The sequence below is a fragment of the Miniopterus schreibersii genome (genome assembly GCF_964146895.1).
Source record: "Miniopterus schreibersii genome assembly, chromosome: 2".
Lineage (NCBI taxonomy): Eukaryota > Metazoa > Chordata > Mammalia > Chiroptera > Miniopteridae > Miniopterus > Miniopterus schreibersii.
The window spans coordinates 116,228,948-116,254,572 of record NC_138102.1 but is presented as its reverse complement, the minus strand read 5'-3'; the positions used below and the strand labels follow the sequence as shown (position 1 = coordinate 116,254,572).

Here is a 25,625-nt window from a genome sequence, read left to right as displayed (position 1 = left end):
CGAGCAGCATGTCATCTATTATCCCCCTTTCTCCATATATAAAATGATGATCACTGGTTTTTAGTAATAAACACATTGTATCTAAATATCATCAATTAACACAAAAATGGAAATTAATTTAAGAAAAATTTTTTTTCTAATATATGTTGTATTGCATTTTAATTAAGTAGGGTCTATTCTTTTTATTTCAAGGCAAACAGGTGATGATGAAGAGGTGACTGTTATTTACAGAGTGGTAGGAGAATACATGCATAAAGCCCTTACCCTAGTCCAAAGTTCAAAGCTCAATTAATTACTAAATAACTACTATACATTCAGCCGTATTTGTTTGCTGTTGCCATTGTAACAAATTTAGAGACTCAACATAACATGTATTTATTTTCCTATGGCCCTGGAGGTTAGAAGTGCAAAATGAAACTAAAATCAAGGAGTCAGCAAGGCTGGTTCCTTCTGGAGGCTCCAGGGAAGACTGTGCTCTTTGCCTGTTCCACTGCTAGAGGCTTCCTGCATTCCTTGTGACCACATCACTCCATACTTTACTTCCTTGGTCACATTTCTTTCTTCTCTACTGTAATCAAATCTCTCTACCTACCTCTTCTAAGGACACTATGATTACACTCAAGGTGCACCCAGGTACTCCAGGATAATCTCCCCATTTCAAGATTCTTAATAATGCCTGCAAAGTCATTTTTTGCTGTATAAGGTAACATTCACAGCTTCTCGAGTTTAAGATGTGGACATCTTGGGGCCATTATTCAGCCAACCACACCAGTGTTGTTTTGTATTCTGTTAGAGGTGTAAAATAGTAAGACATATGTCCTTCATGGGTTTATAATATAACTGGGGACACAAAAGGAGCCTCTGCTATTAAATAAAGAGCAAATTAATCTGTGTAGGATGAGATCAAAAATAAGCATAATTAATTGTTTAGAGACCGAGGAAATTTTTGGAAGAAACTTGGAAAAAAATACATGAGCAAGGACAAGAACTGGTAAAATAGGCACTTTGTGAGAAGATAGTTTATAGAATTGGATATCTGAGGTAGAGTGAACACTCGGAGGGTGCAGCTACATGTGTGTTACCATAGCCAGTCAGCTGAAGGGGCAGCCAAACAGGAACTGTGCAGAGGACACAGGTGTGCCAGAATCCTGGGGTGCCCTAGGTATCCAACTGACTCTTCCAAATGGCGGCTGCTGTGTCTAGCATCGAAGCTGGCTGAAGGCTGCAAATCTCTAGGCTTCCTGAAGGTGTCCTGCGCCTCCACCTCCCTCATCCCCACTGACCCCGATACCAGAGACAGAATGCTGGGGAGTCTCCCCCATTGGCCAAGATGGCTCAGGGGAGGTTCTTAAAATGACCAGGCCAAAGTCTAGAAAGATGAATGGATAGGGCCTCAGCATGCAAAAACCTAGCAAGATAATTTTTTAGGAAAAAAAAAAAAAAAAAAAAAAGCCCTCCCCTCCCTATCCCTCTAAGAATCAGGGCTAGAGCAGGAATAGATGGTCTTTGAGACCGGATTCCACCATTCTCCTAGGTCAGCACCTGAATAAGCCTTTTTCCTTTTGCACTAGAAACTGTCTCATGAGTTTGCTTTCACTGTAGCAGGCAGTTGAACCCACTTTTTCAGTTTTATATGAAGATGTCTAGTTCCTTTCATGCTGTCAGGTACATAAGTAGACAGTAAGTGAATATCTGTATGAAAAACAGTGGATGATTGATTGATTGAAATGTGAATGGATGAATTTATGAATAAATAGGATGTTAAATAGATTATGTGGACGTTGAAAAATGAGCCAAATAAATTAGATTCAATGTGAGAACAAGGGAGCTTTTGTGGTTTTTTAACATGAAAGGTTTGTTTTATTATAGTATTTTAATTGGATAAGCCCAATTCCTCCCACCACTGGGGATACCCTTTCTCTTTAATAACCACACTCCTCTGCAATAAGGTCTAACCATATGCACACATTTTTCCAAAGGCCACTTTCTTCTAATTATACTGGGAGATAAGGAAGCAGTCAGTTCACCAGGCACCATGCTTTTCCATCTTCTGGTACTACTCTGAACCTGAGGCTTCTTTCACTTGACTGCAATTCCAGATCTGTGATGATTTCTGCAAACCACCACCAACTCAGTGTTTTTGTATATAATATAGTCTTTTACAAAATATTTTTGGAAAGTGATAGAATTATAAAACAAGCAAGAAACAACCCCCAAATCAATGCCAGACATGCCATTTGATGGAAATTCATGAGCTATTGCTCACTATGTAAAGCTTCGCAGGGATCATTTCTTTCTATAGCTCCTAGCTTAGGAACATCACTTTCTCACAAATTTTTCTCACATCAGTCTTTGTGTTCCAGATCCCCCACTTCTCTCTCTAACTAGCTGGCTTGCCGACATGAAAAATGTTTGCCTTTTCTATTATGCAGAGCAAAGGAGTACTCCCTGGTAAACCCTTGTCTAACTGTGACATACAATTTCTTCATTTTATTTAAACAAAAATTCCATAAACTTAAATGTTGAATTGCATCACTCTCTTAGAGGGCATATATTACAATGCTTGGTTTTCTTTTGTTTGTAAAACATAATGAACATAATTAATGTAAGAAATGTTGTAAATTTACTGGGAAGAGGTGTGCAAGATGCTATAAAAAAAACTATGGTTTTATTATTTGGATTTTTGGTTTAAACCACACTTCCATTATACTGTAATGGGAAGAATTCAGCAATCTTATTTATTCATAAAATGGGATAATAGGACTTAAAGGGGTGAAACCCAGAGTCTGATACATAGTGACAGGGGAGTTCTGCTAGACCTCAGGCAACGAGTAGAGAACATTGGGCAGTTATTTACCATGAAGTCATCAGCAAGAGAGATTTTGTAGACTTTTGAACTAGCAAGACTACCCAGTCTCTATAACCTATAACTAGTCCCTTCAAAATGTCTCAGATTTGCTATTTTCTCCCCATTTTTTTTCTACAACATCCATTGTCATCACTAAATTCTATATTATGTCAAATTCTCTTAAAAATCCACTCCAACCCCAAGTAATTCTCTCTTCTCCAATCTTTGTCATATACTATGTCAGTTACTAAAGCTCTGTTATCATATGCCATTAGTTATGTTGAGTTGCAACTAGGACTTAAGGGGCTACAGTGAACCAGGGCCATGGAGCTGGGGAAAACCATGCTAATATCTTGAAACAATGAACATAACCTTAGGGGCGTCAAAAGTGTTTGCTATATTTAAGGTTTAGGGTTGAGAATTTCTTAAATGCACTTGACTTTTAAATGTCCTGCTCACCAATTATAATGTCTCTTGAAAATTACTGTTGTTTTTTAAATTAAATTTTTTTATTTATTGATTTTAGAGAGAGAGGAAGGGAGAGAAGAGAGAGATAGAAAGAGAGAGAGAAAGAGAGAGAGAAAGAAAGAAGAAAAAGAAAGAAAGGAAAGTGAAAGAAAGAGAAGAAAGAAAGAAAGAAAGAAAGAAAGAAAGAAAGAAAGAAAGAAAGAAAGAAAGAAAGAAGGAAGGAAGGAAGGAAGGAAGGAAGGAAGGAAGGAAGGAAGGAAGGAAGGAAGAAAGAAAGAAAGAAAGAAAGAAAGAAAGAAAGAAAGAAAGAAAGAAAGAAAGAAAGAAAGAAAGAAAGAAGAAAGAAAGATCAACTCATGCATTCATTGGTTGCTTCCTGTATGTCCCCTGACTGGGGATTAAACTCTGGTGTATGGGGATGACGCTCTAACCAACTGAGCTACTTGTTCATCTTACATAAAAGGGCCAATTTAAGAGCGCAGAAAAGCACAGAATAGAAAAATTTTTTACTAACAAATACATCATTGCATCTAAAAAAAATAGAACACAAGATAAAAACTTTTAAGTTGATTAGAACCAGCTCACAAAGTTATTGCTGTCAACTATTTTTGGAAGGCAATAGTGGGCAAGAGGTGCAAACAGTTTGAAGATTATATATAATATATATGTATATATGTATGTATATAACACATGTATATTCTATATTTTATAATAACACCAAGCAATAATTAGAACTGTATACATAGCTGTCTAAGGCCAGGTTTGTGTTTCTCTCAATGTGCTAAGTATTTTCATGTTCATGGAAGTACCACGCTTTCTAAAATTAATATATAAATAGAGTGGCTATAAATTTTAAGTCAAATATTTTCTGTATTTTTCTTTAACAGTTGGCTCACTAAAAATCAGCTTATACATTTATAAATGATTTAAAATGAGTATATTTCCCTTGAGAATACAATACTCTTGGAAATCAGCTCCAGGCACCTTCACTGATTTTGTTGAGTGAAATTTTGTCCCTCATCTGTAAATGTAAATTTGTTTAAATACTTAGAGGTAAATCACTGAGGAGAAGCAAGGTTTGCCTCCTCAAAATATATCTTTTGCCATATTGTTATTTTAAGCTGGTTATTTTTAAGAAACAAAAGACCCAGGAAAAACTTATGACCTTTTCCCGAACTGCCCAAAATAACTTGCTGCTCCAGGAAGGGAGATATCGTCATAGATAACTATAGCTTAATATGAACTAAGTGTGGCAAACAAGGAGGAACCTAGCAAGGCCCATGTTAGTAAAGTTCTCTCTGTGTCTCCTTGTTAAAGATGGCCCAGCAAACATTTATTTACCAAGCATTTGCCTTTTTATCTCCATGTGAATTGCCTTCCTTCCCTTTGAAGTCCCAAAACACCTTCACCACCACCGGCCTTGTTAGCTCCAGATGGCTTAGAAGCTTTAACTGCCTGACCTGGTCTCAGCATCTTACTCTTATGAAACCCTCATGTGTCCATCTGTAATAAATTTTGTTTTATTTTCTCTATCTGTCTCATGTTAATTTGGTTATTAATCCAGCCAGAGGAGTTTAGAAAGGTAGAAGGAAAATTATCTTTTCCTCCTCCACATTAATATTATTGTTGCCTTATATAATATGTTTGAAGGAAAAAACACTATTTATAATCTCTACACTTTTACTGAATATTATTTTTTGAGGATGTTTTTCTCTGAGAGTCTTTAGACAAAGCACAAGCAAGTTTTACAGTTGGTTTTAAAATATAAATTATGATTTATTAGGTGTGGAACCAAGAACACTTCAGTACATTATTTCCAAACAGTTATTGTCTTTTAAAATTTGTTTTCCAAAGAAATGGAGTTGAGACTTGACTCACCTTGGAGGTGTCCACTAATGATTCTTTGAATCATCTACTCCTCCATAATTTTTATTCCTCTATATTAAAAAGCTTACAGCATCTTGCAAATTTTACACTAATGATGCATGAAATGTAATGAGTTGTATGAGTGTCCAGATTATTATATGAATGGCACTTACTCTGAAGTTTCACTGTGCATTTCAAACTCATATCCCATAATTGTATAGAGATTACTTTTTAAAAATTTTCAACTTAATAGCATACTAAATTGCACTATCTTCTTTTCCAGTTTAGCTAGTAAATTTTCATCAACACATAAGCACAATTGCTTTTTAGTTATATATCAACACAGATATTAGGGAGAAATAAAATTATCTCTCCATTAACATATCTTAATTATTCTGAAAAAAGTAAACACTGTTAATTAAAACAGAATACCTCAAAGCAGCTATATATTTTTGTCCTTTCAATTTATTTCATATTATCAATTTTTATAATTTCTACTTTATTACTTTATATTCTTTGTAGCAATTAATGCTGCAATTACTATATCTTGTTTGTTTATTGGCTATTGTCTGTTTTCCTCACTAGAATGTAACATTTGTGAGCAAAGAGACATCTCTGTCTTGTTTATTGCCGTCCTCATTGCATGGAACAGCAACTGTCAATCATAGACTTCTTCTAATAAATAGTCATTTGGCATTTTTTGCCATAGAATGCTAAATTGTAAAGCTGTGTTTAATCACACCATCTAATAGTTCTCTTCAAAAAATTATGTAAATATTTTATTAATAAACAATAAACATACTGACTAAAGTGTGAAAACAGCAATCAAATTTTTAGCTACCTGTGATTATCATGTGTGCACATTCTAATCATTTCTAAGTCAAATGGAAACTTAATCATTTAATTAATAAATAATACATTTACTAAAAATTAGAGAGGACAGTATTTTCAGCCTGGGCTAAGGATAAGACACAGACCTCAGAGAAAGATTACCTTCCTAAGAGAAAGGTAAAATCGAAGCATGGCTAGTTATAAATCAAAGTAGATAGCGAGGAGTTAGAAATAAGCAGAACACGTTTAAATCAGGAAACTATCCATTGCCTTTAGGATGCTAAAAGATAAACTGAGACATATTATAAATTTTAAGAGTTTATTTGAACAAAAATTGACTTGACTTGAATAAAGGTAGCAATCAATCTAGCAGATAGGAACTTCAAGGGACTGTTCAAAATGACAAACTTTTATAGGCAGAAGGCTATGAGAACAAGGAAGTTATACTATGTAAAAAACAAAACAAAACAAAACAAAAAATGGGTTAATTATTGTAAGATTACTTTCCTTTAGGTGCTGGCACGGCCTTATCAGGCAGATGACCTAACTAGTGCTGATTGGGTGATTCCTGATTGACTAGTTTAAGATTCCATTTCTGAGACAGGACAAAACTGTAATGAAATCTTGGTTTGGTGATGTGGGCCTTAGTATAAATAACCATATTACAAGTCTGTTGTCTTGTTTTTAACAAGGGGAAACCATCTTTAAAGAAGTAACTAAATGATTTTCAAGATATCTTAGGATGTGTAAGTGATCTAAAAGTAAAGATGAGGAAGTGGAATATGAAAAAAGACATGAGATATTGGAAGCTATTGCACATTTGGGGGAATTGAGTTTGGAGTCATGTAGTAGATAAGGTTAGATGAAAGGTTCCAGTGTTATTGTAAGCAAGTCTTCCAGGTTGAGAAATGATATTTAATTTATTACGAAACAGAGAATCATTTATTATTTGTAATCATGGGAGTGAAGTTGTATAAAAACTCAACTTTAGAATGATTAGTAAGCTGGACAGAACTGAAATGTAACCTGAGGTAAGACAGTAGGGGATGACTGAAATTGGTCAGGTGAGGTATGATGCATTGCTGAAATTGCATAATAGCAATGGGAATTGATAGAAAGGCATATTTAAGGGCATGTAAAGTTAAGTGTCTCTAGGACTAACATATGGATAAAGTCCTAAACTAGTTCTGAACTATGAACCCAGCACTGACTTTGATCAGTTCACCAGTTGTTCTAAAGAGGAAGCCCTTGGTGAAACTATCTTACCCTCATTCTATTTGTGTCCCCTTTTTGTAAAGCCCCTAAATAAAAGTAGTGGTATATACTCATCTTTGAGCCAAATGTTGCTACTGTAAAAGGCCCAAATTAAAATTTTTATCAATATTCTTATTTTTTTATATATGTGTTAAACCTGGGGATATCAATGGTAAATTATCTGTTCCCATATTCCACTGTATTTTTGCAAGTACACTTATTCATGATCCATTAGGATTATCAAAAATGTGTTTGGTAGCATTGAGTGGTATGATGTGAAACTATTATACACCTCCCTTTCTCTTAAACCTTCTATTTCCAATCTGTTGAGTTTTTAAAATTTTTTTAAATGTTATTATTTATAGTGGTTTAAGGTGAGTCTCTCCGGGAAACTACCTCCTGCGACAGTATGGTTCCTCCTCACAATGAATCCCATGGGATCATAAGTTACTACTCTGTATCCTACCTATCTTTCCATACTTTGCATCTGCTTCATCTTCTTTGCTTATCATAAGTTCTGACTCATAATACTTCAGTCACTCTAAAACTTCCACATTTATAGAAAATGCTAGAAGGTTTTGCTTAGGAACTGGGAATATTCTTTTCTTTTTCTTAGAATTGTCATTTTCCCTGTCTTTCTAAGTCTTTTATTACATCACTTTTTAAAGTAGCTTCCTGATTCTTTAGAACTATTATAGCAGAACAATGGGGAGACTATCCTACCAGGGTACTCCACAAAACCACCAAAATGCCAGTGGCTTGCTAGGTCATGTCAACTTACACTGGCTCCCAGGTTATTGAGAGCTAAGCACTTATCTCTTTGATATGACAACACTGTTTATCTCCCTGAGCACACTCTTACCAATTTCAACACAGGTCATATTTTTTTTGTCTGTCATAAATAACCTCATTCCTCAGCTGGATACTCTAAACTCTGAAATTGAATGAAAGAAATCCAGATGAATTTATTAAATTATAGAGTACAAATAAACTCTTTTATCTTACTGTATAAAATGAAATAAAGTTTAGCAAGAAGCCTGTGATGTTAAATACCTCAGATGCAATACTCTTAAAAAAGAGTAACAAAATTACTATCTTTGTTTAAATAAAATTACTATCTTTGTTTAATAAATAACCAAATGAAGAACCACATTAAGTTTCTAATAGCATTTTGCCCTAGATTCTAGGGTAAAGCATAGCGCCTATTGAATAATAACTATATCACCTACTTAACTAGAAAACCTAAGAAATACAATTTGTGTCCTTTTTATGTTAAAATCAATATAAGCAATAATTCTAGTCTGAACATCATTTTGTGGAAATAATATATAATGAGGTATTTAACTTTAAGAGGCTCAGAGTACTCTAAAGTACTTTTAGGCATTTGTTGTTTGTGGTGTTTTTTTCCCCTTGTTTGTTTGGTTTTGTTTTTGTGTTTAATGTTGAAACACTATCATGAGCTGCCCGATAGAGTTTGAAGCCCAAGTGGGAAATTGTGCATTGCAATGAGGAACCACAAAGGCAAGGCAAACATATATATCTTGGTTTGTCTGGGCCAGTCCTGTTCACACCAGTTGTCCTCAGGTAATTATCAACAACTTTACCTTTCATTTTCAAAATTGTCTTGGTTTGGAACATAAATTATATGTTAGTTATAAAGCACAGGCTAAACATTTCTTACCAGCTAAAATTTATATTTTTCACAACAGAAAGAAGAGATTGGGGCAATGAAAGGAGCCAGGAGGAGAAAGATGGAAAAATGAAAAAAGTAGTAAATATGATTGGATCTTCTTACATGAAAAATCTGTAGTCATCAAATAATTAGACTGCATAGCTACACAGTAATTTTTTTAGTACTAATTCCATTTAACTAACCCCATATCACCAATGATTTGGGTGATATTCTTTGTTGGAAGCTTGGCTACATGACAATTGCAGAGTGTGTTTATAATGACTATTGGCCAAGTGCCTAAAGTCCACCCATTCTATTAACAGTAACGTTAATTTGCAGACATTTTTAAAAAAAAATATATATCTTTATTGATTTCAGAGAGAGGAAAGAAGAGGGAGAGAGAGAGAGAAACATCAATGATGAGAGAGTCATTGATTGGCTGCCTCCTGCACGCTCCAGACTGGGCATCGAGCCCGTAACCGGGGCCTGTGCCCTGACCGGGAATCGAACACCGATTGCTGGGATCCTAGGTCGATGCTCAACCACTGAGCCACGCCCAGGAGAGCGCAGACATTTCTTTATCAGAACAGGAACACCTATTGATAGAGAGAATAAGCAATTGGTTATAAAGGTTTAATTCAAGTCTCCTATGAAATTAAAACTATGGTTGTTAACACAAAGTTAGGTAAGTGGTGTGAAGAAAACACTGGTATCCAAATGTATAAAACAAAGAGTAGCTGGGGCAGTAAGTGCACTAAAAAACAAAGGCTACATTTCATTTTGGAAATTAAACTGTCAGTGAGTTATATAATTCTATGATATTTTAACTGGAGATAACATTGTTTAATGTCAAAGTCTACTTATTGGCCAGTAAATACATTTTTAATAAATCATTCTTTTTATAACTTTATAAGCATATTGAATAGCATTAAAATGTTATGGAAATGAAGATTTTGGTAAGTTTTATGTCTTGTAGTTTTTCTGTGGATTCGTTTTTATACTGTAATCATTTTTGCCTTTCTGGTACAACTGTTGCAACTATAGGCGATACAAAAATATTTTATTCAGTGGTGATGTGTGTATTCACAAAACAAGTGGGGAAGTAATTTTGAACATCAAAGAAGTAAGTGAACTTGGCCTTGGCAAATAGTTTTCCTTCCTTTTGTGGTACATTTACACAAGGCAATACTACATGGCTGCAAAAAAGAAGGAACTCACACTTTTCAACAGCGTGGATGGACCCGGAGATCATTATGCTAAATGAAATAAACCAGTCAGAGAAAGACAAGTATCACATGTATCTCACTTATATGTGGAATCTAATGAACAAAATAAACTGACAAAGTAGAAAGAGAGGCATGGATACATGGGACAGACTGACAACTGTCAGAGGGGAGGGGAGAAGGTGGGGTTAGGTGAAAGAAGGTGAAGAGATTAGCCGAAGAACATATATTTATAACCCATAGACACAGGCAAAATTGTGGTGATGGTCAGAGGGAAGGGGAGAAAAAAGAAGGGGGGAAAGGTGGGCAAATGGGGGGAAATAGAGGCATCTGCAACAGAATAAACAATACAAGTAAAGTAAAAAAAAAAGTGTGGATTATGGGAACAAAATCCAAATTTTTACCCTATTTATAAACTCAATTCATGTATTATCTTTTATCCATGTCAAATGCATATGCAATTTATAATAATTTAATCAAGGACTGCATGTAATGTTTACTCTTTTCTCAATATATACTATGTCAAGTATTTTCCATGTATACACAAAATCTTCAAAATTATTCATTTCATAGAAATTTGGTTGGTATGAGTAACAGAAATTTACTAGCCATTTACCTAGTGCTGGAAATTTAATTTTTTGATATTTAAATGTCACTGCAGTCTTTATCTTCAAAATACAACATTTTGCTTCTTATAAATTATTTCCTCAATAGAAGTTCCTTTGCCTGAAGTAACTAGATCCAAACATAAGAAAACATGTATGCTTTAAAATATCCTCTACATAAATTATGCCACTAGCAGAGTGAGAGTTTGTAGTTTTAGTGCAACTTTACAAGAATTGTTTTTAAATGTGTTAAAAAACAAAATTCAGCTGAATAAGTTGGAAAATCGAAAATCTAATTGGCTTTATTAAGTGATTAAGGAATCAGGCAGCATCCCCTCCAGCAACTAAAAGGGTGCTCTGAGGGACTGTACAAAATGGAAAGTTTTTATAGGAAGAAGGGTAGAGCAAGGGAACTATTAATAAAAGAAAAAATGGATTATTTTTAGACCAAGATATCTTCTTTTGGAGGGAGGGGGAAGGCAAGGGTTTTTATCCTATAGATTGCCTATTCTTTCCATGGGGGGTGGAGAGGCCCCATGTGACACACTGCCTCATTTGTGTTGATCAGAACATTTCAGACGGGTTGATTAAAACCCAGAGACATGGAAGCATGGAGCAGCCTGATGAATCCGGGGGGCGGGGGGGGAGAGATTAACCAAAGAACTTACATGCATATGTGCATAACCCATGGACACAGGCAATAGTCTGGTGAAGGCCTGGGTGGGGGTGGTCATGGGATGGAGGGAGTTAATGGGGGAGAAAAAAAGGGACATCTATAATACTTTCAACAATAAAGATAAATTTTAAAAAATGATTATTGTACCCTCATATTAATCATTGTGATGAGGTCAGAGCCTAAGATCACAGTCCTGTGGTTTCCCCTGAAGGGAATAAGCATATATTCTTAGTAAACCTGGGGAAAGAAAACCCTCAAAAAAGAAATGGGAGTTACAGGAAACAAACTTTAACTAGATGGTAGGTAGTGGGGCTGGGGTGAATGAAACAATTCTTACTTGGAATTATGCTTGGGTCATCTCTGATGATAGTGATAGAGAATTTAAATTTTCTGATTCGGTAAGTATGGTTCAAGTGGAGCCCAGAGTCTATGTTTGTATATAGTCCTCTCTCCACCCATTACCTCATGATGCTGAGTAAGTTAGCCTGCATACAAAGATATACTAAATTTTAAGAATAGAAATTTAGCATATAATACTAATCACATGATTAGACAATAAAAATATATTTTAAAATGTATCATTTTGTCATGTTCAAAATATCTACCTGTTTTCCATGCCAAAGCTATACACTAAAATCTGCTAGGGATAGATCTAATTGAAATAATATGACTGTACTCTTCCATTTGAAATAGCTGCCATGATATTTAATAAATGTAGCTAACACGAATTACTTGTAATCCAGTTCAGTGGGGGTCTTCATTATCTTTCTCATGTGCAGTTTTTTTCTCCTTTCTCTACATCTCTGTTGCCTTCTCAGATGGCTGGTCTATTCCACTTACAGCTTCTACTGTTTACAAATGAGTTTGTCATGTTGTAAATTTAAATCCAATTCTACATTAACTTTCAACTTTAGAGCCTACAAGCATCAGAGAGAAATAGAAACAGAGAGAGAGAGAGAGAGAGAGACATGAGACAGAGAATCCAGAACTCAGAACTTAGAACCCAGAACCCAGATCTGGCTTCGTGGAAGTGGGCTCTTTAATAATACAGGACCCTGCAGGGCCCTGCATTTGGTTTAATGCCCTGTTGTCACACTTGAAATTCTTAATTGTTTTGAACAAGGGACCTTGTATTTCATTTTCCACTGTACCCTGCAAGTTATTGACTCTGTTCCCTTACAACTTCTTCTCTACAGAGCAGCCAGAATAAATTTTAAGCTAGAAATCAAATCATGTATTGCTCTACAAAAAACTTTATTTTCTACCAGCTTTCCTCCCAAACTTTTAGGGTAAAATCCACCTTTCTGGCTTTCTTTTAGAGATTCTACATTATCTAGCTCCTGCCTAGCTGGCTAACTGCCCTGCTGGTCTCCTCCTCACTCCTGCCACATGGGCCTTTTAATGCTCGTCCCACAAGCTGAACTCCTTCCTAAGGTCTCTGTGCTTTTTGATCTCAACATAGAAATCCTTTCCTCCAGCTTTCCTCATACCTGACTTTTTAAAATAATTCAAGTCTTACCTCTCACATTTCCTCGTTAGTGAGACATCCTCTAAGGAGTATCTTTAGCAACTATCTATTATATTCCCTTTATTATGTACATTTATTAGTTATTTTATCTGTTTTGGTCTGCCTTAGCCAGCCTGCTCCACCCCACCCTACCCAATGTCATATTCTTAAAGGCAGGGATATCATTTGCTGGTTTGCAGTTGTAGCCCCTGTGCCTAGAGCAGTTTGTGGAATATGGTATTGCTCACAACTATTTCTTGAAAAGTCATTGAATGGAATTGGAAGTTCTAGAGAAAGGAAAAACAATTTTGACTTAGTTCAGTGCTCAAGGTGTTTGTTAATATTTGCCCCAATAAAAGTGCCATAAAGTTGTTAATTTGGTCAAAGGTTGAGAGAAAAAGTAGAAATAAAGTATAGATACTAACCTATCTCATCTTAGATAATGTTTATCAGTAAAGAATATAGTTAAGAAATTACAACTCTGATGTCATTTATTTTTCCAAGGTAATCAGAGAAAACTTATTTATTTTGATTGAACAAGTCATTGTCTTTTTCTCTCTTACTATGTGTGAACATCTGGGAGCAACTTAAAGCAGAGATAGTGTATGTGTTTATCCTTTGGGTATTTCTCATGATGAGTAATCTATTGTTACTTTTATGTACACACTTGTGCAATAACTAAATGTGATTCAAAATATACTAATGTTCCAAGAATATGTCATTAATAGCATACTCTGTCATGTTATCAGCACATTTTCACTGAACTGGCCATACTTCAAAGAGAGTGGATGTTTGAACATTTTCTAACATTCCATGTTCAGTGTTTTCTGTGACAACACATTATTAAACCAATGTTTTCCAACTGGTGTGTCACAGAACTTAAATGGACTGCCTCAACAGGCATATCTGCTATGGCTGAACACCAGCTCACCCTTCTCTCCTGGAGTTATTAATTAATCATTAGACCTAAGAGAGGGAGAAGAAAAGCTAATATTAAATAATTGTGAACATATATGGAACACTTACTATGTACTTTGTATGTATTCAATCTCACAACAATCCTATGGGGTCATTTCTCTATCTTCATTACATAGAGTGTAATGTAGTAAGTACTAGGGCTCAGCACAGATCAAATTATATAAATTTTCACAACTCTGTAAGGGTTCATATTATTCTCATTTTAAAAGTAAGGAGAATGAGATTTGAGGGTAGTAAAGGATTTTCCAAATATGTGTAACTCACTTGTGGAAAATAAAGATTGTGATCTAAAGCGATCTGACTTCAACACTGAGTTCTGCTACATCCTAATGATTCTCAGAAAGAAGTTTTTCATATTTAGATTCCAATGAGGGTTAATTGGTTCTATTAGCTTTTCCAATATTGTCTCTTTTACTTGTTCTTTATGCCTCTCCACCCCAAATTTCCTATTATGGATAATTGCTGATATAAGTCATGATAGCTTCATTAATATAACCTCCTTCTCTGTGTCATTACCACTCAGAAAAATCAGTTATTATGTCTGTATTGATTTTTAATTTATAAAGACATTGTTAAAATAAGCTCCATGTCATTCTTCTATTATTAAGTCATGTCAGTATGAAGGTGTGATCCTCAGACAAACTCTGGGAGAAACAAAATTCATCCCTCAGAGCAGGCTGTATTAAAAAGCATTCTTACATGCGTTACTCTGAAATTCTTGTTCTTGAAACACACACACGCTCAAACTCATATTACTTTAGCATTCATTAGACTACGAAGACAAAAGCTCTGTGTTTATCTTATTCCACATTTAAAAAAATTTATTTATTTTTATTTTAAAAAAAAGTCTTTATTGATTTCAGAGAGAGGAAATGAAAGGGAGAGAGAGAGAGAAACATCCATGATGAGCCATTGACCGGCGGCCTACTGCATGCCCCCTACTGGGGATGGAGCCCACAACCCGGGCATGTGCCCTGACCGGGAATCGAACCCCATTCGCCTGGATCCTAGGTCAACGCTCAACCGCTGAGCCACGCCCGGCCAGGCTAAAACAATTTAAATGTAAACCAGGTATAGTATTATAAATTGCAGCCAACCCCCGAGTCTGATTCTTGGAGGGTTCTGCTCTTTGTCCCCTGAGGGGTGTAGGCTTAGTCTCCACTCCTGAACCAGGGGTTTGATCATACGCTGCTTCAAAGGAAGGGAAGCCCAGCAAGACAGCGTTAGTGAGGGGGGATCTGCCTTGGTTCAAGTCAGAGCTTTCCCATAAAACTGTAAGATGGGACAGGGTGGAATGGGTCATTGGGGAGAAAAAGGAACATCTGTAATATTTTAAACAAAAATAAAATTTAAAAATTTAAAAAATATAAATAAATTATTAAAAAAACACACAAAAAACTGTATGACTTTAAACAAGTCACATAATCTCTCTAAAATAATCATTTTCTCACATATAAAATCAAAAGTAATCATATAATTTATCATTTACCTTGCTGATTTTGTGCAATTAGCAATAACACATAACACCCTCCTTTGAATGTGTTATGGAATATTTTTCTCCTCTAACTCTTTTAGTAATAAGAGAGGAGCAAGCCTGTTTTTCACTAAAACATTTCTCCCCATTGATACTGAAAACCACTTATTAAAAGGCATTCTTTTTGTTGGTGTTAATTCTCACCCAAGGATATTTTTTCCCATTGATTTTTACACAGAATAGAAGGAAAGGAGGGAGGGGGAGAGAGAAACATCGATGTGAGAAAGACACATCATTGATTGCCTCCAGCATGGGCCCTGACCGGGATCAAACCTGAAGCTCAGGTAGGTGCCCTTGACCAGGAATTGAACCTGAGATCCTTCCGTACACGGGCCAAAGCTCTAACCACTGAGCACACTGGACAGGCCTCTTATTTGTCTCTTAAACATCAGGTTGTGGCATAAAATAAATATCTTAAATAGAAACGAATTCACGCAAAACAGGTAAAATAGGATAAAGATCTGATTCTTAACCAGTGTATTTAATAAAACAAATATGTATGTATTGTTTTGTTAATTCTAGTCATTTATTGCCACATTAAACTCCAACCTCCATGCAAAAGCTAGAGAGGAGACTTCAGTTAACTGAATAGAAATTTAATTATTTCAGGAAGTGGCCCTTATAGAGTTAGTGCTTAGTAGTCTAGATTTTGTAGTTTAAATAAACAAGGCTTACGAATAAATGTTATTAAAAGAGAAAACAGTTCACTGCAAATTCTGACATTAGGATTTCACCATATTCCTTGTGGACGAGATTTGGCTTGAAAACATGTCCCGTTTCCTCCCCAAATCCCACCAATCCCAAGGATGATTAGCCTTAAGTTTTTATATTTCCTTTTAGCTATCTGAAACTTTGTGTTAAAAATAAAAAGCACATATCTCCACTTCTCTTTGTAATTAGCATTTCTTTATAATCACTTAATAAGATATAAAACTTATTTTTCTTTCAAATGAATAAAATTACTTTCCCAAGATTATATCAACTATTTTGTTGGAATTTTGTGCCTAGTAAAAATTAATTGATAAAAAAATTCTTTTTTTCAACAATTAGAAAGCTTAAATCATTCTTTGTCAGGTTTTTCTTTTACAAAATTTGATTAAGGGAATTTATCTAACTTTCAAAAATGTTTTTAATAAAATATTCTCTTAAAAGAAGCAATTTTTATGCATAATTTAACACCCACTTCCCTCTCAAAAGGAAAAAAATCATTTAGGATCATCATTAAACTGTTCATCTTAAAATATGACTAATCAGTTTAACATTATGCTTCAGGTTATCCTCTATATGACTCTGGAAAAGACCTTATTTGAGCATTTTCCAGCCAAGTGAACTGAAAAAAACAGTGTAAGGCTAGCCGTGAGTATAATAAAATCATTTCGTTGATAATTTGACCTCACTGCTGATAAGAAAGAGGAAGTATCCTTCCCTTCCCTTCCCTTCCCTTCCCTTCCCTTCCCTTCCCTTCCCTTCCCTTCCCTTCCCTTCCCTTCCCTTCCCTTCCCTTCCCTTCCCTTCCCTTCCCTTCCCTTCCCTTCCCTCCCCTCCCCTCCCCTCCCCTCCCCTCCCCTCCCCTCCCCTCCCCTCCCCTCCCCTCCCCTTCCTTTTTTCCTCTTTCCTTTTCTTTGTTTCCCTGTCACCAGAACTACAATTATATATCTAAAAATAGTTTCTGAAAGATAACTTAATTGTAGATTTGGACCCTGAAAAATTGTCAGATGCTAAGAATTAAGTTTTTCAGTGAAGGGTGAAACCAGAGATCATTTAACCACCTTTATTCCTTTTCAGAATGAGAGATGACGGTTCCTGGGATCTTTTCCCTAGAGGGGTGCCAATTAAGAGTAGGGACCTGTTCCAGAGTCCCAGATCTCTTGTCAGATTGTAACCTGGTGATTATCTATTAATTCCATCTCAGAGTCTTTTATTGGAGTCTTGTGGTGAGAGTATTTTTTCTGATTAAAGGACGTTCTGTCCTTTTATAAATTGCAATCCTGGGCCCAATAGCTCTTCTGCTTCCAGAGTAGCTGATGCACTCATACCTTCCTACACACAGCTCTTGCTGGCTTGGTGACAGGGCCACATTCCCTGAAAATGTATAATGATTGAAAGAACTATGCTGGCTGAATTGGTAGGCAAGATCAGAGTCCTTCTCAGCCTGTAGCCTCAGCCTTCTTACAGTGCCTGCAGCCCCCTTGTTGCAGCCCTGGCCTCACATGCAAGGAACCCAGCTACAAGGAGTGGCATAGTGTGGGAACCACTGAATATGTTCTTCTGCCTTTTATTTCTTTTCTTGCATTCTTGAAATGTATTTCCAAAATATACATGAAATTCACATCCTTTCTCCAGGGAATGTTCTTTTAAAAGAGCAACATTTGAAGTTACATAAAAGAGAATGAATTTTAACATGGAACAGATATAATGCAAATATCATATACTCTTTCCATTTTCCTAAAGTTTCTTTACCATGATCAATATGATTCACTTATAGGTTCTAATGGTTTTGATTAGAGAGGTAACAATGGACTTAGGTTTTAGATCTTTATTCTTATGGAATGTTTTGAATAAATCCTCAGTGTCATATAAGTTGTCACACTTCATTCAGTTATGATGAATCTTGTGTGAAAGCTACCGTGTAGGGTATACTGTGCTGTGTACCCCAGCACAGTTAGCAGTGAACTCGATAGTGTGCTAGAGACAGATTTTCTGCCTGTAAATATTTGGGAAGACTGTTTAAGGTCTCTGTGCTCACACTCCTCATCTGTAATATGGAGACAATAATATCCACTTAGGATTATTAGGGTTCAGTTACCACTCAGCTGGCATACAGAAAAGGCTCTATAAAAATACTTGTTAATAGCATTACAAACAAGCCTGGAAGATGTTGTGTGTAATGGAGAATGAAGAATGAGAGGCCTTATTTGAGGGAAGTTTCTGCAGAAGCAAGCATAGCTGAAAGGCGATGCATAGTTGACAAGTATGGAAGAAGCACTGGACTGCCATTTTCTGTACAGTTGTGTTCATTTTTCATCTGTCCTTGACCACTGAGAAGTAACGTTCTATCCTGGGTTAGTGCATGACAGAAGGGAAAACAATCCAACACTATTAAACTCTGAAGATTGAGATTAAACAAAAGCATCTTTTAGTTTCCAGGAATCAGAAAAAGAAATTGCAGTTTACTTAGCCTAACCTAAGGGAAACTGATTGCTTAAGTTTCAAGTTTCTTTGAAGTGAGAACAGTTTGTTGAATTACTTCTCCCTTCTCAGGCCCCATTAACAGTGTATAAGTAGTATGAGATCATTCACTGTCTGGTATATCAGTGTTTGACATTTCATTACAGCTAGCTTGCCATAATATTATTTTCTCTTTATTTCTCATGTCATTATCTTTGAAGAGAGATCAATGGACAATTTAATGCCTTAAAAATTGTCTTAGATATATGGAGTCTGTTACTCGACAATTATTTCTAATATTTTATTCAATTGTCAAAAACTTCATCCTTTTATTTTACTGTCCATGGAGAGGAGAAGAACAGTTTGCTATTCCTGGTGAACCCACAAAAACTCTCTATTCCACCCATTCCCACAGCCCCATACTAACCTAATTCCCAGCAATCCATGGGGTATGGTCCAAGGCCTATTCTCCTGTGCCTATGGGGGCCTGCACACCTCCGAGGCCTATCTCGACCAAAGTTACCTATAGTACAAGACTCAGGAGCCTTCAAAAAGTTACTGCATGTAGTTAGAGACCAAAGTGAGAACCACTCAGGCCCGTCCACCTGCCTCATAGCTAGCAGGACAGCTGTCTGGTGATGCTGCTTTTGGGACATGCTCACTTGACTTCCCCAGCTCTGGTCGCCCAGCTCTGCTGCCACCTCTGAGGGGTACATCTCCACCAAATCCTCTGATTGCCACAATGAATTACTATATCCACACAGACACCTCCTTTCAAAACAATGGGACCTAGATTAGTGGGTTTTGTAATATATAATTCAGTCACCTGATCTTTTTAATGTTCAAAATCAGTTCTTAGTTGTTCTTTAACATCTGTACTCTTTGCTTCCTCAAGGCCTGTCAGACATCCACATAGTATCTTCTCAAGGCCATTTTAGCTTCTATTTGCCACTTTATCCCTAAAGCAAAACAAGATATTTCAGGTTTTTCTTAGAGCAGCATCCCGTTTACAATACTAAATTCTACTCCAGTATCTACTGCTGCATTCAAACCTCCACCAAACCTAGTAATGTAAAAAAAGTCATATTCTACCCGGCCATGCATGGCTCAGCGGTTGAGCGTCGACCTAGGATCCAGGCGATTGGGGTTCGACTCCCGGTCAGGGCACATGTGCTGTTGCGGGCCTGATCAATGACTCTCTCATCATTGATGTTTCTATCTCTCTCTGTCCCTCTCCTTTCCTCTCTCTGAAATCAATAAAGATATATTTAAAAAAAAAGTCATATTCTATGTTCAAAGTATCTGTAAATCAGTAATTTAAACATGACACAGAGGATAGAGTGTACCTGTGCTCTGTGACATGTGGGACCTCATCTGGGAAGACATGAGTGGCTTGAGGTGAATTGAATAGTTGGGAGCTAGAATCATCTGGATGTTTCTCTACTCACACATGTGGCACCTGGGCTGAAATGACTGAAAGCTAAGCTTAGCGGAAATTGTCAACCAGAACCTATTTTTGTGGCCTCTCTATATAAGCTCATCTTTTCATATCAAGATGGCTAGAATCCATGAAGTAGAAATCCAGAAAATGAGTATTTCAAGAGAACCAGAGGAAAGCTCCATGTCCATTTATGACTTACCCTTGGAACTAACATATAATTTCCACCTTACTTCATCAACTAAAAGAATTATGTCTCTCTGTATTCAAGGGGAGAAGATCTAGAACCCACCTCTACATGGAGAAATGTCAAAGAACTTGAAAATGTAAAAAACAACAGCTCCACCCTACATGGTTTCTCCTCCCTCTTGCCTAACCAGTGACCTCTTTGACATCATATCCTGCTGCTCACCTCTTGCTCACTCAATTATACTGAAATTTCTTCACTTTTCATCATGAATATCAAGTATGTTCCTGTCTTAAGATTTTTGCATTTGCAGTTCCCTTTGACTAGAATGCTCTTCACCAAGATAGCAGTGTGTCTCATCCCCTCACCTCCTTTGGGTGTTTTTTTTTAAAATATGTTTTTTCTTTATTTTTCTTATTCTGTTTTATTTTTTTAATTGGTTTCAGAAAGAGGAAGGGAGAGGGAGAGCGAGATAGAAACATCAGTGATGAGAGTTATTGATCATACGCTCCCTGCATGCCCCCTGAGGAATGGAGCCCCCGGCACGCACTTGACCAGGAATTGAACCATGATCTCCTGGTTCATATGGGCCTATGTTCAACCACTAAGCCACACCAGCTTTACTCATGTTTGTTTTGTTTTGTTTTGTTTGTTTTACTCCTCACCTGAGGATATTTTTTCCACTGCTTTTCAGAGAGAGTGGAGGGGGGGAGAGAGAGAGAAATATCGATGTGAGAGAGACACAATGACTGGTTGCCACCCCCACATGCCCCTTGGCTGGACTTGAACCCAGGACCCTTCAGCCCGAGGGCCAATGCCTCTAACCACTGAGTCAAACCAGCCAGGGCATTCTCATGTTTTGCTTTTACTATAATATAAGATCCAGGAGAATGTTAGATTGTATTGTTTACTTTTGGTCCACAAACCCTTAGAACACCACCTAACACATACTACATGGCAAATATATGCTGAATGTACTGAATGAATTGACCTTGAATGTTCACATTGGTCATCTAATTATTTCTCCCACTTTGATTCATGAAGCTTTACTCATCATGAAATTGAAAGTCTGAACTTAGAAGAATGGCAAATTAAGAATGGGTGGTAGAGGACTGCGCTGCACACCCCGGACACCCGCCCTGCGCTGACCCAAACCAGAGGGCATGGTGAACCAGGTCATCAAGTGTAAGGCTGCGGTTGCCTGGGAGGCTGGAAAGCCTCTCTCCATAGAAGAGGTAGAGGTGGCACCCCCAAAGGCTCATGAAGTTCGAATTAAGATTATTGCTACTGCAGTGTGCCACACTGATGCTTATACCCTGAGTGGAGCTGATCCTGAAGGAAGTTTTCCAGTGATCTTGGGATACGAAGATTCCAGAATTGTGGAAAGTGTTAGTGAAGCAGTTACTAGGCTAAAAGCAGGTGAGACTGTCATCCCACTTTACATCTCTCAGTGTGGAGAATGCAAATTTTGCCTAATCCTAAAACAAACCTTTGCCAGAAGATAAGAGTCACTTAAGGGAAAGGATTAATGCCAGATGGTACCAGCAGATTTACTTGCAAAGGAAATAGTTTTATATTACATGGAACCAGCACCTTCTCTGAATACACAGTTGTGGCTGACATCTCTGTTGCTAAAATTGATCCTTTAACAGCTTTGGATAAAGTCTGCCCCCTGGGTTGTGGCATTTCAACTGGTTATGGTGCTGTTGTGAACACTGTCAAGGTGGAGCCTGGCTCTATTTGTGCCATCTTTGGCTTAGGAGGAGTTGGATTGGTGGTTATCATGGGCTGTAAGGTGTCTGGTGAGTCTCGGATCATTGGTGTGGATATCAATAAAGATAAATTCCCAAGGCCCAAGGAGTTTGGAGCCTCTGAATGTATCAACCCTCAGGACTTCAGTAAACCCATCCAAGAAGTGCTTGTTGAGGTGACTGATGGAGGAGTCAACTATTCCTCTGAGTGTATTGGTAACGTGAAGGTCATGAGAGCTGCGCTGGAGGCCTGCCACAAAGGCTGGGGCGTCAGCGTGGTGGTTGGAGTAGCTGCTGCAGGTGAAGAAATCGCCACTAGGCCCTTCCAGCTGGTAACAGGCCGCACGTGGAAAGGCATCGCCTTTGGAGGATGGAAGAGTGTAGAAAGTATCCCAAAGTTGATGTCTGAATATATGTCCAAAAAGACAAAAACTGATGAATTTAGGACTCACAATCTGTCTTTTGAGGAAATTAACAAGGCCTTTGAACTGCTGCATGCAGGGAAGAACATCCGAACTGTTGTAAAGTTTTAAATTCAAAAGAAGACAATATGCCCATCCTTATAACTGAGTCATGTGATCTGATTGGAGCAGCCAGACAAGCAGGGAGGAGCTCTTCCAAGCTCACAGCCTCTTAGACGTCTGTTCAGGAACCTACTCTAGGGAACAATGTTTTCTGTATCTCCAATGAGGGATAAGGCTAATACAGTCATTAATCTCTTCTCTGGACTCTCCACATGAATAATTGCTTGCTCATTAAGGAATTTTTTAACATAATAAAAGTAATTTTTGCATAAGTAAAAAAAATAGGGTGGTACAAAGTAAGAAACACAAATCAAAACAAAGGAATTTCATTAAATTAAAATTTTGTCCTACATATTATATTTATACTTTTTACTTACTGATCAGCTTCAAACATTGAGCTTTTCCCACATGATAGTCTCAAAACTATAAGCTTGGTGTACAACTTATATTAAATGATTAAATATTTGAGAAATATGGTTTTTGGAGGAAGCCCCAAAAGACTAAATTCAGGATCAATTCCAAAGAACTGACACATAGCCTTATCCAAATTCATGAGTTTTAATAGGATAAACACATGCATGGACAAAGGTGCAGCTGCTTGCTGCCAGTGGTGGCCGACTGGGAAGAGATCCACACCCTCCCAGGGCGGGGTCTCTTTTTTATAGGGGCTTCATAGTAAAACCACATGGTGGGTAGTGAAGAGGACCATGAGAAAGAGCAATGCATTTCTAAGTTAACAGATAACATCAGGCAGCTATCCACACTCTATTCATTCATCAACCTCCTTCCTGGGGCCTGATGTTTACCTTTGGGTGGGCATTCCAGCTTTCAGAGTAGTCAGCCAGATCTGAGGCTACAGAGTTAAACAGTCACAAGAGGTTAAACAGAGAGTCCAACATTTCCCAGGTGCTTTTGTTGCTGGAGCCATATAGCATCTCTGACTTAGTTCACTTGTAATGGTTGAGTGATTAAGACAGTAAAGTTCAAAAATCTAATCAAATTAAAGCATTTCCTTGTTAGAATTTTGAGTTATAATGATGCATCATAAAATTCATAATTAACCAAGGTTGAGCCAAATTCACAAATCAAGATAGAAAAGTTCTTACTTTGGCTTATAAAAAATAAGAAAGCATACAGTTTGTACTACTCTTTTCACATTTGCAGTCCCAACATCACTGCCATGTGGAATATATATATATATACACACACACACACACACATATATATATATATATATCACCTCTACAATTTATATATATATATATAAATAAGTAAATGTCTAATACTTAATTTTCCTTGAGACCACCCTGGTACTGAAGTCAATAAAACACCCTTATCTATTTTACTGGATGCTGAAGTATTTTAGGACCTGAAATTCAATTTAACGTTGAATCAATTTACTATTAGTAGGTTGTAGAGAACATCACTAGAAATGAAAAGACTGAAGGCTTTTATAGTGAATAGATTTTTTAATATTACTCTAGTGCATTTAACTTTATTTTTATTGTAATTCCACATAATAATGAAAGAAATAAAACACATGCTTATCTTGGAAGAATACACACTAGAGCATCCCAATTGACTGAAAATTAAAAAAAAAAAAATTCTGTCTGGTTTAATTTTATTTTTTTCTTGTTGTATCTTAAAACTAATAAGTGCATGCACCCAAAAAATAAAGATTAATGTTATTTGATGAATTATATAAATTGTTGCCAAAATGCTAAAACTGATTAATAGAAGGATTGAATAAAATAATTTACCAATGAGTCAAAACCATACTCTGTATTTATAAATTAGCTAGATGGGATTTTATGGCTCAGCAGTTGACTAATTATCCTCAAGTATCTTTTTCTAATATACTATGTATTCAAAATTTGTGTCAGTGAGCAATGACCAAAGGTTGCCATGTCATTGACTGATGCCTCTAAACAGAGTCATCGGTGACAATCATTGCAAAAGTTCACCTTTTGTTTGTGACTTACCTGAGAAACAGGTAATGCCAGGCACTTGGGGGCTACGTGATACTTTCAGATTCAGTTTATATTCTCTTAGATGCAAAAGCATTTTAAGAAAAACTTCTTGTTGTGACATGTCCATATTATTATTTATGTTGTTACTTCTGATTACTTGAACATTAGACCTATGTATCTATTTTATTTATAGCAAGTTTGTCTTCTAACAGAATGGAAAACAGCACTATTTGGTGGAGGAAAGAGCAGATAAATCACCAGAACAGAAAGACAGTTGCATGATTATTAATGATGATTCTTGTTACCTTTATTTAAAAGTTAGGTATTATATATTGAATGTTGTCCAATTTAATCAAAATATATTTATCCATTTTCATTGCTATTTTAAAATGCTAAAAATAATTGAATGGTAAATGTTTTCATAGAATCATATGCTAAAAGGGACTTCAACAATTTTACATTTCCCTTTGCATTCAAATGGATTTTATCTCAGCCAACTCAAATAGATACACACTAATAGATACAACATGTAAACATATTTAGATGTATGTGTTTATATACATATCTACTATAATTAGAAACAAACTATAATATTTTATAATTCTAGCCAAAATACATTAAAATGTAAGCTTATTTCAATGGACATTTTTATACATTGCTCAAAGGAGCCCAAATTAGTTTAATGATTATGATCTTGTGGACATGATGGTAGAATGGCAAGTAATTTTATTCCAAGGCTAAAATGTGTAGTAGTAATTACAAAAAAAAAAAAAAATCCTATTAATATTCAGACAACAGAACATTTACATGTTAAACTAATAATGATTTCATAATACTTTCCCTTAATAGCTGAGTTTTATGCATTTAATTTTACTATAAAGTAGCTACATTTTGTTAAGATAAACTTTTATAACATAGTTCATTACTTCATGAATATTATGTAACCCTGGAAATGGTACCAAACTTCTCAAATATTGTATTTTTGAACCTACAAAATGTGAATCACAAAAATCCAATTGAGAATTTTTAGTAAAACTGACACCCAGGTAATTCTAATTCTCTTCCATGGCACGTGCTAGAGAATTGCACTTTCCATTTCCCTTGAACTGAGTTGGGACTTGAGTC

General features: G+C 36.3%; 1 pseudogene across 1 annotated transcript; it reads left to right on the top strand.

The window, feature by feature from the left end:
* Positions 1–21,403: 21,403 nt before the first annotated feature.
* LOC308552832 (alcohol dehydrogenase class-3 pseudogene) lies at positions 21,404–22,539 on the top strand (annotated as a pseudogene). Its single transcript has one exon. The product of its transcript is annotated as an alcohol dehydrogenase class-3 pseudogene (transcript).
* Positions 22,540–25,625: the final 3,086 nt, after the last annotated feature.